The sequence below is a fragment of the Boleophthalmus pectinirostris genome, unplaced genomic scaffold (assembly GCF_026225935.1).
Source record: "Boleophthalmus pectinirostris isolate CB_2022bp ecotype Guang Dong unplaced genomic scaffold, ASM2622593v1 HiC_scaffold_9, whole genome shotgun sequence".
Taxonomy (NCBI): Eukaryota; Metazoa; Chordata; class Actinopteri; order Gobiiformes; family Gobiidae; genus Boleophthalmus; species Boleophthalmus pectinirostris.
Window position 1 is genome coordinate 127,812 of NW_026571541.1, and position 15,718 is coordinate 143,529.

At 40.5% G+C, this 15,718-nt stretch overlaps 1 non-coding gene and 1 pseudogene across 1 annotated transcript; one reads left to right on the forward strand and one right to left on the reverse strand.

The window, feature by feature from the left end:
• Positions 1-9,281: 9,281 nt before the first annotated feature.
• LOC129407233 (zinc finger protein 664-like) lies at positions 9,282-13,198 on the forward strand (annotated as a pseudogene).
• Positions 13,199-15,363: 2,165 nt separating this feature from the next.
• On the reverse strand, positions 15,364-15,435 carry trnap-cgg (transfer RNA proline (anticodon CGG)). The gene has a single exon. It is a non-coding gene; the product is annotated as a tRNA-Pro (tRNA).
• Between the last annotated feature and the right edge of the window lie 283 nt (positions 15,436-15,718).

Here is a 15,718-nt window from a genome sequence, read left to right on the forward strand (position 1 = left end):
TTGGGCATTTGTTGAGCTCATCACTCAATTCCAGATATTGACCCACAAACTGAAACTAAAACTTTTCCTTGTTCGGACTTGGGACATTTTAAAGAGACGCATTCCCCTTAAATAACAAGAACTTTCTCTTTCATTAAAATGTTTCTGAATGTTTTGGTCATTCTTTCCTTTTTTGTTTTGTACATGTTAACACTTTGGCATGTATAATTTGTTACAACAACGCCACCCCAAATCTAGTTTGGGGAAATAGAGTTTTAGGCCGGGAGCCAGGTCCACCCCTCCGGATGTTTTTTGCTACCTTTTTTTTCACTATTATTTCCTGTTATATCTTGGGCCATAACGAGTTGATAGGGACCAACCCCAACTCGGCCCCGTTTGGTCTCAGGGCCCAAAAAACACACTTTTTAAGAAAAGCTATTTGCGAAATTATGTAACTGTAAATATTAAGGTACTGAAACCGCATACATGGTCAAATAACCCTAAAATTTGGCATGGTGTATTCTGACACATGGGGGAAACTAGGAGAAAAATATTTTGGGCCTTGTTGCCTTTCTACTGTCAAATATCACCCTCAACATATCCTAAAAGACTAAAAAATTTCTGTCCGCCTGACAAATTGTCATCAAAAGTGATCATTTTCAAGCATTTTATTGCATATATCACTGCCTCAAGTGTACATAAAAAACGTCCCATGTTCATAAGCTTCAATTTAAGCCCAAGATGACCTTTGTATCTAGAGGGAAACAGCTGCTATGACCAAAGTTCTTCACTGTACCTCAAATCGGCAGGAGGCAGAACTTTCAGGCTTTATCATTACTTGTGGGATCAAGCAGGATTTTTTAAATAGAAACAATATTTGAAAAGAGTTGACTTAAGTACTGCTGTACTATATGAAGTGAATTACATTAAAAGTGAATCATTTTAATTACATTAATAGTGAATAATAATAAAACTCAAGGTCAGAGTGCAAGATAAAACTATGGTAACCAGGTTACACATACAAACACACACAACCCACACACAACCAACCAACATCCTGACCCTTCATGCAACATCCCATCAAAAGTTATTTTCCAAAGACAATTGTGAGAGAAGCTGATAATTTTTTCTGGTTATAAGAAGAGATTGAGTCTATTGGGAGATTGGTGTCCTTTTCTAGGCGTCCACGACTCCTAGACTGAACATTAACTATTGTCAGATTGTGAGATAACAACCAACCAAAGTAGATGTGGGAGACAAAGTATGGTGTGTGTGTACGTGTGTGTGCGTACACATGTCTGTGCGTGTGTGTGCGTGCACATGTCTGTGTGTGTGTGTGTGTGTGCGTGCGTGCACATGTCTGTGTGTGCGTGCGTACACATGTCTGTGTGTGTGTGTGTGTGTGCGCGTACACATGTCTGTGCGTGTGTGTGTGCGTGCACATGTCTGTGTGTGTGTGCGTACACATGTCTGTGCGTGTGTGTGCGTGCACATGTCTGTGCGTGTGTGTGCGTGTGTCGTACACATGTCTGTGCGTGTGTGTGCGTGCACATGTCATGTCTGTGTGTGTGTGTGTGTGCGTGCACATGTCTGTGTGTGTGTGTGCGTACACATGTCTGTGCGTGTGTGTGTGTGTGCGTGCACATGTCTGTGCGTGTGTGTGCGTGCACATGTCTGTGTGTGTGTGCGTGCACATGTCTGTGTGTGTGTGCGTGCACAATGTCTGTGTGTGTGTGTGCGTGCACATGTCTGTGTGCGTGTGTGTGCGTGCACATGTCTGTGTGTGTGTGCGTGCACATGTCTGTGTGTGTGTGGCGTGCACACATGTCTGTGTGTGTGTGCGTGCACATGTCTGTGTGTGTGTGTGTGTGTGTGCGTGCACATGTCTGTGTGTGTGTGCGTGCACATGTCTGTGTGTGTGTGTGTGCGTGCACATGTCTGTGTGTGTGTGCGTGCACATGTCTGTGTGTGTGTGTACACATGTCTGTGTGTGTGTGCGTGCACATGTCGTGTGTGTGTGCGTGCACATGTCTGTGCGTGTATGTGCGTGCACTGTGTGTGTGTGTGTGTGTGTGCACATGTCTGTGTGTGTGCGTGTATGTGCGTGCACGTGTGTGTGTGTGTGTGCGTGCACATGTCTGTGTGTGTGTGTGCGTGCACTTGTATATTTACACATTGAATACTACACATTATTTCATTGTTGTAATGAATTCGCAGATTTTCAGATGGTGTAATGCAACAATATACTATTGAAAGCAGACAACATGCCAAAGAAACAACAAAATGATGAAGACTGGACAGCTGGTCAGAGTTCTTCAAAGCAGAAACCTCCACCTCAGCATCTCTGCAAAACTACAGCCTGCATAGTTACAAGGGACAGTAAATGATAGGTTCATACTTTTGTCTTCTAAGACTGATCCACTGAGTGCATTTACTGTGATCCATGATATAAAAAAAGAAACTTCGCACACAAACATTTGATTGTGCTGGTTAGCAAGATGTTGCTGAATCAGTTACTGATGAATTGTCTTTGGATTGTGGCTACCATAAAAGCTGCCAACACATGTTTTTTCCAAAATGCTAACAATGCTTTAAGCAAGTGTCAAGAAAATTTCTTAATGAGACAGAAACATGAGCTTGTGGATTCTTTAGTTTTGTTCAGGAGTTATTGCATATTCTGCAGTAATAGTGCAGTGAAGTAAGTGTCCGGCAAGAGATACAGCTTCCAATCAAGTGTATACAAAAATTTTGAGAAAAAGCTCTGGAACTCAGTGACGAAGACCTGCTGTGCACAATCAGAGGAGTTGATCTTTTTGCCAATGAGGCAAGTTTCATGAATGTTGTCACAAACAGTACATGGTAACACAAGCACAGTCTGACCATTTTTTGTCTGAGGTTATGACTAGTGATGTCAGCAACAGCCGCTTCTCTGAATTCTGTGAAAGCTGTGAGATGAGCAAGTTTAACAACCTGACCCTTTTCCATAACTTCAGTTTCTCTCTGGTCATGCACCCAACTAAAAGCTTTACTGATCAGTGCCTTCTTTGTAGCTGTTTCAGACTCTGCAGCTGAAGACAAAAGCAGAAGTGGCATGAAGCAAATGGAGTAGTTTTGTGTTTTAACAGTAGGAACTATATGAGCTCGTCTAATGTCCTGGAGTTTCCTCGTCACAAACCTGGAGTTGTGTTTTGTTTCTTTCACACATGTTTAACACACAAACTGCATATTTAGACTGAGTCCTTCTCTCAAACAGAAAATCCTCTGTTCCACCTTCTGATGTCACAGGAAGTGCTCCACTGTGTTTTTAAACTCCATACACCTTCACTTGACTTAATAGGATAATTTCAGCCCTGGAATTGCCCACCTCTACTAAACAAAAGGTAAAAGGAGCTGTTCACTTGAAAACTACCACTTCATGAGATCACAATGTGGAACCAAGGAATTTTTATAATAATAATAATTACTCAAATGTGTGAATGAAACAGAACACAGCTCTAGGTGTGTTTTTAGGCAGGTAACAGCATTATAAAGCTCACAAGAATCAATTTTGTATCATATAAGACCTTTACATGAATTTATCGTACATGGATATTCAGTCTGACCAGTGTGCTCCACTAAATCAAGGAGTATAGTTATAATAATAAGTTGTTGTAACTAGGAAAAATGCAGCGATCAACTGTGACCTGTTTTGAACCCTGACAGTGTAGAACCAACACATGCATGAAAAGGACAGAATGCTCTCAATACAGGCATAATAAAAGGTTATCACCATGTTTTTATTAACATCAGAAGACCATCATTTCCTTAACAGGTACTGCCCCTGGTGACAGTTTTTCTAAAGCTCTTCTGTGTTTGATGACAAGTTTAACAGAGCATCAAAAATAGTTCCAAAGTATTTGTCCTCTGTCCACAGGCTCACCCTGGAAGGGACTGTTGGTGCAAATAGTCTCTGCTTGTTTGAAAATGTCACAAACATGTTCTGTTTTGTTTATGAGCTCTAAACAGGAGCTCTCACATCATGACGTGAACTGATGCAGATGTGGCAAGACCGGCTTTGAGGGTCTGGGCTGCGGGTGTTCTTACCTGTCGTGCCGTGGCGCTGCGCTGGTGGACTATTTAAGCGCTCCCTTCTCAGTCGTTCCCCCTTTTCCCCCTCCGGGCCTCTCCTGGTGGCCACTCTGTCCTCCAGCTCAGGTAAACTTCCATTCATAATCTCCCATGCACGTTACATCCAAATTTACTATCATGTCTCCTTTTAGTGCCGCTGCTTGGCCGGTCCTCGGCTCCGCATCAGTCCCTCGCTCCTCTGGAGCACCTAGTGTGCGCGTTCATCTCTGCCCACAAGGTAATGCACGACCGATCCTCCTCCACTCATTCATCCACGCCCAGATTCTTACTGGTGTCTCTCCTTAGTTCCACAGGTGAGCCGAGTGAGTCCCTCGCCCTGTTGCGCTTGGCTGTGCGCCGCCGTGTCCCCTAAACCGCGGCGTCAGGTGACAAGCTCTACTACAAACTACCTGTGCCAACCAGCCTTTCTAAACTGTGTTGTGTTTATAGCGTGTGCTGGTCCATGTTGTTTGGACCACGTCTGGACGCAGTAGTTCTGTGTAAAGTTGCTTTTGCCTGGGATTGCGCACTGTCACTTCCAACCACAATATGTTGTTTTACTTTTGTTTTGTTTTACTTTTGTTACCTCCGCCAAGGAGGTTATGTTTTTGCCGGCGTTTGTCTGTTTGTTTGTCTGTTTGTTTGTTTGTCTTTTAGCAACATAACTCAAAAAGTTATGGACTGATTTTGATGAAATTTTCAGAATTTGTTGGAAATGAGAAAAGGAAGAACTGATTTCATTTTGGGGATGATCCGGAAGAAATCCTGGATTCTGGATCACTTTGAAATTTTAGTTAACATTGTGGTAAATGGGGCCAAAAATTTTGTTTCTCAATATCTCGGTTAATTATTGACCAAACCCCATGAAGCTTGACTCAGGGATGGACAATGGGATCCTCTTTCATATTCCAAAGGCTGATCCGGATCTGATCCAGAAGACTGATTTTATCGCAATTTATATAAAAAATGGGGGTAGTCCTTGGTGGAGGTCTGCGCTCTCTCTCTGCTTTTCTTTTTGTGTGTTTTTTTTTTTAGTTTTGTTTTGTGTCTGGTTTTGGGGTTTCGCTTTGTGTTTTCAATATTTTGTACCTGTTTCTCCCACTGTAGTGTTTTCCTGTTTTTCCTGTTTTTATGGCTGTAGCTACTTTTAAACAACTTAAAACTGTCTCTTAAAATAGAGAAAATAAAGATTGTGTAAATGATGGAACTTGGCTCTCCCCCTCACTTTGATACACTTACCTGTGTGCCCAATATTTAGACTCTATTTCCCCAAACTAGATTTGGAGTGGCATTGTTGCAACAATTTATTATAAAATTGAACATCCTCATGTCGCCACAGTTGGCATTCCGGAATGTTTGCAACCAAGATGAGTTTTACACAGCAGACACCCCAACATCCATATTTAGATAGTAGACTGCATTTTTCATCTAAATCTGCATAGATCCTACTGAAGTCCATATTATATAAACACGCTTTAAAACAATTTCTCAATGTGTCAGTCAAAATTGTGGTTGTGTGCAACTGCTTGACACAAGGCTTTAAGTAAATCTAAATATTCATTTTCTTTGGGTGCATGCTCCTGTTTCCTGCAGGGCGGGCACTGTGACTATGTAATATGAGCTCAATGCAACATAGAAGCTCGTACCTCAGTTTAATGTGTCTGTGTCTGCGGTGAACAACATGAAGTGCTCTGTCTTCTGCCTCCTGACTGTGACCTTTGTGCCTTTGCTCTTCGCTCTGGAAGGTCAGTCACTGAAAATATACTTTTAAATGGAAAACATAGAAGGTCTATGTTGTATAGTCACAATTCTGTGACCTTGCGTAACTTCATATTTTCATTTTCCCTCAGTTGTATCAACTTATTTGTTGTGGTAACATTTACTACATCACAAATGCATTGAACTGGAACATTTGTATGTATTGCATTTATTCAATTTATTGCAAAAAAGAATGAAAAAAGTAACATTTCCATGGAGACAATCAGATGGTGAACCTTCTACATAAAAGCTGAGCACTTTAAAGCTATTCAATTATATAATGACATTTTTTTTCTCATTAAATAAATTGTGTTTCTTGTGATCTCAGACAAAGATGGACATTGTCCAGTGATGAACGCTGATGCTAAGTTCCTCCCTTGCACAAAGTTCTGCTCCACAGACAGCGATTGTCCGAGGACCTTGAAGTGCTGCACCATGGGCTGTCTGCAATCCTGTCTCAACCCAATCACGAGTAAAACACCCTTCAGTATTTGTTTAGGTGACCTGCAGTTTAAAATGACTCAGGGCTAATTGACTGTTCAGTGATGGGCTGCTCTTTCACAATCCAAGCACCTGATCATATTCTGATTTCAGTTGAATTAATTATTTGAAAAATAATAAAGTTGGTTAGTTTGTTATAAAATTTGCACACAGACACACACTTTTTTAGTTGATCATGTACTTTTTAACAATAATCACTACACTGGCAAGGCTGCCAATCTGTGACCAAATCACAGTTTTGTTTGTAACTTTGTAAAAGTCCAAAGTGTCTAAACCCAAGGACTGTGCCCAGTCATACACCCTTCAGTGTTTGTTTCAGTCACCTGGTTTTATTATGTAATGCTCTATGTAAAACATGATCCAAACAGTAACAACAACCACCAAAGGGCATATTTTTTGTGAATGAATCAATAACATCTCCAGGAGATAAGAAGGTGGCCAAACCTCCACTCGAAAAGTCACAGTGCATCTTTGATACTGTTATTTCTGTTTTTATGTCCACAGAAACCAAACCATGATCCTGTCCTGCGCTGATCCACGATTTACCTACGTGTGATGATCGATGCTCTGACGACCTCGACTGTGACAAGAACCTCAAATTCTGCTACAGCGGCTGTGGCTACGAGTGTAAGACCCCTGAACGTGGCAACCAGGAAAAGATGAAACCCTAACCCTATATATATATGTATATGTATATGTATATATATATATATATATATATATATATATATATATATATATATATATCACACTGACACACACACACTCTTATTTTAAATATAGGCCTAAGACTATTAATCCGCTGTCTGTTCTCAACCTTTGCAGTAAATAATAAATAAACCTGTTTGTCAAAGAACAACATGTCTGATGTTGGTGTTGATGCATGCCCTGTGCTCCACCTTTCTGTTGTGTTTATTTGTTAAATAAAGATGACACACCTCTCTCTTGTTTTGCTGGTTTGAACAGTTTCAAATTTTAATAATTGAATTTGTTAAAGCTACTGTTTGTATTTAGACTGGCAGACCTGTTGTATTGTCACATAAGACCATTAGATTGATCTACTTTAATGTAGTGTGATCTACTTTCATAGTGTGATAGTTTGACAGAAAACACAAGAAGACCAGAAGCACAGGTGAGCATGAACAATGGCCAGGTGAGGGGAGGGGGGAAAGGTTCAAATCTGACTGTGGTAAAAAAAAAAAAAAAAAGAAAAGAAAAAGAATAAACTTACAAATGACAGCTTTAATGTGGTTAGTTAGCTGGAGTTAGGTTTCAGGGTTTAATACCACAGTAATGCAAAACTATTTGCCTCCAAAATCAAACACACCAAATGTGACATTACTATTTTGGCCGGGAGCCAGGTCCACCCCTCAGCATGGTTTTTGCTTCCTTTTGTTCACTATTATTTCTTGTTATCTTATATCTTGGGCCATCACGAGTTGATAGGGCCAACCCCAACTCGGCCCTGTTTGGTCTCAGGGCCCAAAAAAAACCCTATTTTAGAAAAAGGTATTTGTAAAATGATGGAACTGTAAATATTAAGGTGCTGCAACTGCATAAATGGTCAAATAACCCTAAAGTTTTGCATGGTGTTGGTACATTTTTCTGGTTATCAAGAGACTGAGTCAACTTCTAGATTGAAAACATTAGCTATTGTCAGATTGAAATTAGTGCACGTGTGTGCGTGCGTGCGCGTGTGCGTAATATCTGTATCGTATGTCTGTTTGAGGCTAAACTTCAATGAAATTGGAAACATTGGGTCTCAGTTCATGTATATTTACACACTGAATACTGCACATTATTTCATTATTGTAATGAACACATTGATTTTCAGATGGTGTAATGCAACAATATACTATCAAAGGCAGACAACATGTCACTCTGACAGCTGGTCAGAGTTCTTCAAAGCAGAAACCTCCACCTCAACCATCTCTGCAAAACTGCAGCCTGCGGGGTTACAAGAGGACAGTAAATGACAAGGGGTCTCCAACCTTTTTTCCTCTGGTGAGCTACCCTTACAAAAGAAAAAGAGCTACTTATTTTAACAGTTGCAAGAAATGTAGTAAATATAAGAGCCACAGCCTTAGATTAGGGACAGTTAGACATATAAACCATTATTCATTTATCAGTGCACAAAACTGGCATTAATATGTTAGATTTACAATGATAATTAATCAAATTGTACTGATTCAGCACAATATGTATAATTCAGAAATACATTGGTGAGGTACTTGGAATGGGGTGGAGAGCTGCTGGTGCCCCCCGAGCTACAGGTTAGAGGCCCTTGAGATAGAGCATGAAGAGGAGGGGCCGAGAACTGAACCAACCAATTGCTTAAAGCACAGTTAACATTTTGGAAAAACATGTGTTGACAGCTTTTATGGTAGCCACAATCTAAAGACAATTCATCAGGAATTGATTGAACAATTGATTGAGCACCATCAAATGTTTGTGTGTGAAGTTTCTTTTTCATATCATGGATAGCAGTAAATGCACTCAGTGGATGGAGGTTTCTTCTTTGAACAACTCTGACCAGCTGTTTGGCATGTTGTCTGCTTTCAATAGTATATTGTTGCATTACACCATCTGAAAATCAATGTGTTCATTACAACAATGAAATAATGTGCAGTATTCAGTGTGTAAATATACATGAACTGAGACCCAATGTTTCCAATTTCATTGACGTTTAGCCTTAAAGAGAAACTGGGTCGGACTCGGACACATCGGCGTGATGAGACATTTGAAATGTGCCAGTGTTTTTCAAAGATCAGACTCTGCACTTCTAGTTCAAATACAAGTCAAAACTGTGTTATTATTATTATTTATGAAATGTGGAGCAAAACTTCAGATACAGGATTTTTAAAGCATAAAAGATTGGAGATAAAGTCCACAGGAAGTAGAGTCACTGTCACTAATCTGCAGCTTCACCTCGATCCATGCGCTGCGTGGATGTAAACAGACACACAAGGCACGGAGAGGAGCACGGAGAGGTGTATAGAGAGTGGGCACAGAGAGTGGGCACAGAGAGTGGGGCACAGAGAGTGGGCACAGAGAGTGGGCACAGAGAGTGGGCACAGAGAGTGGGCACAGAGAGTGGCACAGAGTGGGCACAGAGAGTGGCACAGAGAGGGCTGCTACACCAAGTGAACTGTATTGTAGATATTGCAGCAGTTACAGAGTCTTTCTGGAACTGGGTGTGGCATGGTGGTGGGTAAGTGTATGGGTGTGTGTGGTCGAAAACAACAACACAAAATACAAAAACAAGATCAGAATTTCAATACAAAGGTATAAATAATAAATATGAAAGTATAAAAGTAGTGGACATCATAAAATAATGTATCTGTACTGTTAATTGGGCTACTGCATATAAACAAATACAGGGGTAATGCCATGGTAGGGTGGTCTTTGTCGCCCTCTGTGGGTTCACTGACAGAACTGCATGGCACAGTCCGCGCGTGTTCAGGATGAAATATACTCGGCTAGAACAGCGAGACACGATGGAGACACGATGGACCAAGTAAAACTTGAGTGACACGGACCAGAGTGGACTTGGCTCACAAACACACTGTAAATACAGCCCGATATGAAAGTGAAGCCTCCAAACCGAGAAACTGAAGTGAGGAATACAACTCCAAACCGACGTCAGTCAAGACAGGGCTGCTTTTGAGCAAGACACTTCCTCTGGCAGTGAAGTCTTTGAAAACAAGGATTTTTTTTTTTTTTTCTTTTCTTTTTTGATAAGAGGAACATTTGGGAGAGTTCTGTCTGTTTGATCTTTAGATACTTTCACGTAAATATGGGACTTGAGACACAAGGGTTAGGGTTAGGGTATTACAAGTATTTGGATCACTGTGATTTTGAACAGGTAATGACGGACTAATATGAGCCCTCAACTCAGGTGAAGAACAACCCTGTCTGTGTGACAGGTGCAGGAGAGATGACAGGAGATGGAGTTTGGGTCTTTTTCATTTATTTACAAATAAACCAGAGTTTTTTTTGTTATGTTTTTTTTCTCGTGACAGGTACAGCATTTGAAACAGACAGGGACTGACAGGTGCATGTGAGAAAAGGACATCTGCAAAAAAAATTTAAAACTTGTTTAAAAAGTCACACATGTATATAAAGTACAGTACTCCATATACTATAATATTATACATGTACATAGAGTATACAATACTGCATATACTATCATACAGTACATGTATATAGAGTACAGTACTACTATAATACAGTACATGTATATAGAGTATAAAGTACTGCATACACTATATACAGTACGGCAATAACACTGTGCACATATGTAGAGTATACACCACTACACACACTATAATACTGTACACGTATATAGAGTATACTGTACTGCATATACTATAATACTGTACATAACTGTACTGTACAATACATAAGTTCATGTGACTTCATAGAAACACAGTTCACATTATTAAGACCATCAGTTACTAATTACTCAAGTGCTGAAAGTAAAACAGACAAATGCTGTGAAAACAGTTCAGTGTTTTGTATTGTTTTAGTTGGAAAGGTTTATTAGTTGTCATAGTAGATTAAATTATGTTTATTATGTTTGACACCATCATTTCAGGTTGCAGACTGATAGTACAGATGTGACAGACTTAAAGATGTGAACGATGACTTAGCTGCATATTTTAGAAAACAGGTCATTCACAATTTTTTGTTCATTGTAGTGATGACTTCTGGTTTGTAAGTAAAGTAAAATGTCACTATTGAGACTGATTTTATGGTGGGGCCTGAGTGTTTGTCCCACTTTTAATAGTTGTGGTTTTGGCAAATGGGTCATTGAAAAAAGTAAAAATAAACTGACCCCTGTCTACTGTGCAAAGACCTGTGAAATTATAATAATAAAGACTATCTGATCTCATGTGTGAATATACAGGAGTTAAAATGATCTCTACTTAACATAGTCTTTACCTTTTAAATCAGTGTTCTCTTTGTCAATGCTCCACTCCCTGAGCCCTTCACACCTCTGCCTCAGCCCACAGCTCCATGCACTAATCCACCTGGCTCACTGACACTTAATCACCTTTATTATGTTAATGCTGCCCTGTTTCTTGTGGTTCAGCGTAATGTCTGTGTCTCATGTGAGTTTTGAAGAGCTGCTCAGATCCTCCTGATTGGCTGCTGTGGTCCAATCAGAGGAGTGGGGAGGAGTGGAGGGACACTTCACCAACTGCAGCAGCTCAGAGACAAAGAAAGAGCTGGACACAGAAAACACAGAAAAAACGGCTTTCTTTGCCAAGAATTAACCATAACTTTTAGCAGAGTGGACCATAAACTGTTGGTTGAAGGACTTTTTGAACTTTCTGCCACTACTCTGGTAAGTATATCCATGGTCCATGTGGGATTCACAGCAAAAGATTGTTAAATATCTCTGAATATTTTACCTTATTTCGATAATATATTGCTACAGACAGAAAAGAGTATTTCTTTAAAAGAAAATAAACCTTAATTGATTCTTTATGCAACTTAATGTAACCTTGTAAAACACACATTGAAACATTCTTACTTATAAATCAGTATTTGTTATTTTATGTTTATTTTGTGATTTTTACTTGACACTTTCTTTTCTTTGTTCTAATGCAGAGCTACAGAATGGTGTTTACATGTGACCAGTGTGGAAAAGCATGGCCAAGTGCTTCCAGACTTAAAGTACACTACAGAACTCACACAGGAGAAAAACCATACAGCTGTGACCAGTGTGGGAAGGAATTTAAGCACTCTAGTTCACTCAAAGTACACATGAGAATCCACACAGGAGAGAAACCGTTTGAATGTGACCAGTGTGGGAATCAATTTAAACACTCCGCTGCCCTCATTCGCCATATGCGAATCCACACAGGAGAGAAACCATTTGAATGTGACCAGTGTGGGAAAGAATATAAACAGTCCAGTGACCTCTGTAAACATATGAGAATCCACACAGGGGAAAAAGCCATACAGATGTGATGTCTGTGACAAGACATTTTCAACGTCAAGCAACCTTGTATCACACATGAGAGTCCACACAGGAGAGAGGCCGTACAAGTGTGACCAGTGTGGGAAGGAATTTACACAGTCTGGTACACTGGAAGCACATATGAGAATCCACACAGGGAGAAAACCATACAGATGTGATGATTGCCAGAAGACATTTTCACGGTCAAGCTGCCTTGTAATACATATGAGAGTTCACACTGGAGAGAGGCCATACAAGTGTGAGCAGTGTGGGAAAGCCTTCACTGCATCATTCAATCTCAATAGACACATGAGAATTCACTTCTGACAGACTATATGAGTGTGGAACATTACAGCAGTTCCAGAGTCACTACTGAACACACAAACAGCAAACAAACCATAAAACTGGGAAAGAGAGGAAAGGCTTTCAAGTCAGTAAGGAAATGTCAGAAACGTGTCCAAATGTTCCAGACTGAAGAGAAAAGCTGCAGCTCTGACCAGTGTGGAAGGACTTTGAGAAAACCTACTCATGTGAGGTGCACCGTCTTGAACACACTAAAGGAGACAGAGCTGCTGAGGCCGGATCATGTGAATCTAAAGTCAGACTCAAAAAGCTGGAGATCAGGCTTCAGAGACTCCAGACTGTGGAGATGAGCTCTGTGTAGTGGCAAATATTAACATCATTTTTAAGCTTGCCATTTTTTTCCCTTTTTTTAAATGATTTAGCTCAAGTTTGTCTTATTCTTAATTATTCTTTTTTATTTTTATTTACTCAAATATACACAAAAAAGGGCTTCTTTCACTCTTTTCACATTATTCCACATTCTGCTAATACAGGGCTTGTTTATTCAGAAGTGGCATGAAGTAAAATGAGTAGTTTTGTGTCTTTAGTGTCTTAGTAACTTTATCAGCTTGTCAATTTTTTCTCAGAAATATAATATTCTGAATTAAAGGGCTCATATTACACAGTATCATCAGTGTTTGAGGCATACAGGAGTGGAGATAAAATACATGCCTGGGAGATGCCTGTAGAGGTAAGGGCAACATCTGACAGTGAATCACATACCAACCTGGAGCAACGACCATTGATTGAGTCATATCAGGTGGAGTCATTTTCTGGGAAGTGAAAGCATGGTTTGTTGAGTTGGAAAGTGTGGGATTGGAAATGAAAAGCTGTGAGCTTTAGAGCTCACATGTAGCCAACAACTGACTGAGTGAAATCAGGTACGAATTATAATTTATTGAGAAGAGGTTGGATGGTTTGTTGAGTTGGAACATCTGGGATTTGAACTGAAAACCTGCCAGACATAAAGCAGGAAAATGACAAACTGGTGCAGCTGTTACCAGATAAAACAACACATGACGCTGATGTGCTGGGCTCATCCAGGATTTGAACCCTAGACCTGTTGCACCCTTGTGTAACCAAAAGGGCAGGCTACTTAAACACAGGTAGGGACTGCAGGTGGTGGTTAAAATGAGGAAATGAGATGTTTTAAAGAATTTAATTTAATTTAATCCATTTCATTAATTTATTTACAAAAATATAGATATTGAGTTCAGGCTATAGTTAAAAACAGATACAAATCAGCAGGGATTATAAAATAACCTGGCTGTACCTGATGCGGGCAGCAACCACCTGGGATCGGAGTACCCACTGGGCTCCGTGAACCACACACACACAAAATGATAAACCTAAAGGTAACTTAAAACGTGCAAAGTGAGGGCGTGCAAAATACTACAACACACGAGAAGTGATGAGCCTGAAGTGGGGAACTCTGTCACCAACCCTCCACCAAGTGGGGCGACCGCGCTGACCCAACACTAGGAGAAAACTAATTAATTTAAAATATACACAGGAAAAGCACAGGGTATCTACATATAACTAAAATCGGAGTGGTGGAGACAAACAATATCAATACCCAACCCACGAGAACCCCTAACTGAAAGAAAACTAACTTAAATGAACCAAAATAAAACAGCAATGGCCAACAGCGTCTATCAAACAAACATTTTGTTAGCATGAACATCCCGTAATAACACGAACCCCCTATAGAATCTCCTAAAAACTACCTGAAATTGAAGCTTGTCAGGGGCCAGGGGAGCACGCAACGCAGGGGACAGGCAGTAATATAAAAAAACACACACAATAAAAACCAAGAAACATTTCAAATACCCACTAATATGCAGGCAAATAAGCTATTATATTCAAGCGTACAGGTGAAGCCGAGCATCAGCTTGGCGTTACCCCTGTACCCTGCGTATAAAAAGTGCGAGTAATTTGGCAATATGGAAGTGAAAGCATGGAGAGGGGGGCGTGCCTGCCGGTGCTATGCCCTTATGTTGGCCGGCAGTGGCCAAACTATGTGAGGCTGCAAAGATGCAAAAAACCCAAGGCACTCACTGATTAAAATAAAATGCCTTTATTAATATACAGCATGTCTTAATGGACAACTAACAAAGTCCCGACATGTTTCAACCTATGGCTTTTCTCAGGGGACAAACCTGTGAGGCTACACTTGGTTTATTTTCACAACTTCACATGCTACGAGATGTTTAATATCATGTCTTAATACCCTCTAGATCAATCAGCCAGAATAGCTCACATAAAGCATGACCAAGAATGATATCAGGTGTGAGTTATTGACTGGAAATCGGGATTCAATGTGTATTCTAGGCTTAAACTATTTGGTGAAAATGGTAAACTGTGAAAGCTGTTATCAGATGGTTTGTTGGGTTGGACTGTCTGGGATCTTCATTGAAAGTCGGCATAGTGTGAAAAGCAGGATCCATAGTATCCTCTAGGCTTTAACTAGCTGATGAAAATGGCAGACTAGTGCAGCTGTGACCAGATAAACTGCTGAATAAACAGGGCTCATCTGGGATTTAAACCCAGGACCTCTCTCACCCAAAGTGAGAATCATACCCCTAAACCAACGAGCCACTTTATTCACCTAATGCCTGTACATGATCGGTTGTGGCAGTCTCAAAAAAAAAAGATGTCTGCTGAGAACTGTTGCAGCTGTTACCACATAAACCTTCCCCAGAGGAGGTGGGCTCGTCCGGGATTTGAACCCGGGACCTCTCGCACCCGAAGCGAGAATCATACCCCTAGACCAACGAGCCACACTTTCACAACAAATGCCATTCATGGTAGGTTGTGACAGGTTCAAGTCAAAGCAAAAATCACATCCCTAGACCAATGAGCCAGAACACCTGAGGGCTCACATGTAGCCAACAGTTGACTGAGTGAAATCAGGTATGAATTTAGATTTTTTTTTTTCCAAATCGTTGGATGGTTTGGAACATCTGGGATCTTAATTGAAAACCGACACACACTGGGAAGCAGGATCCATGGTGTCCACTGACTTTAACTACTTGACAACTTGAAAACGGTAACCAGACAAAC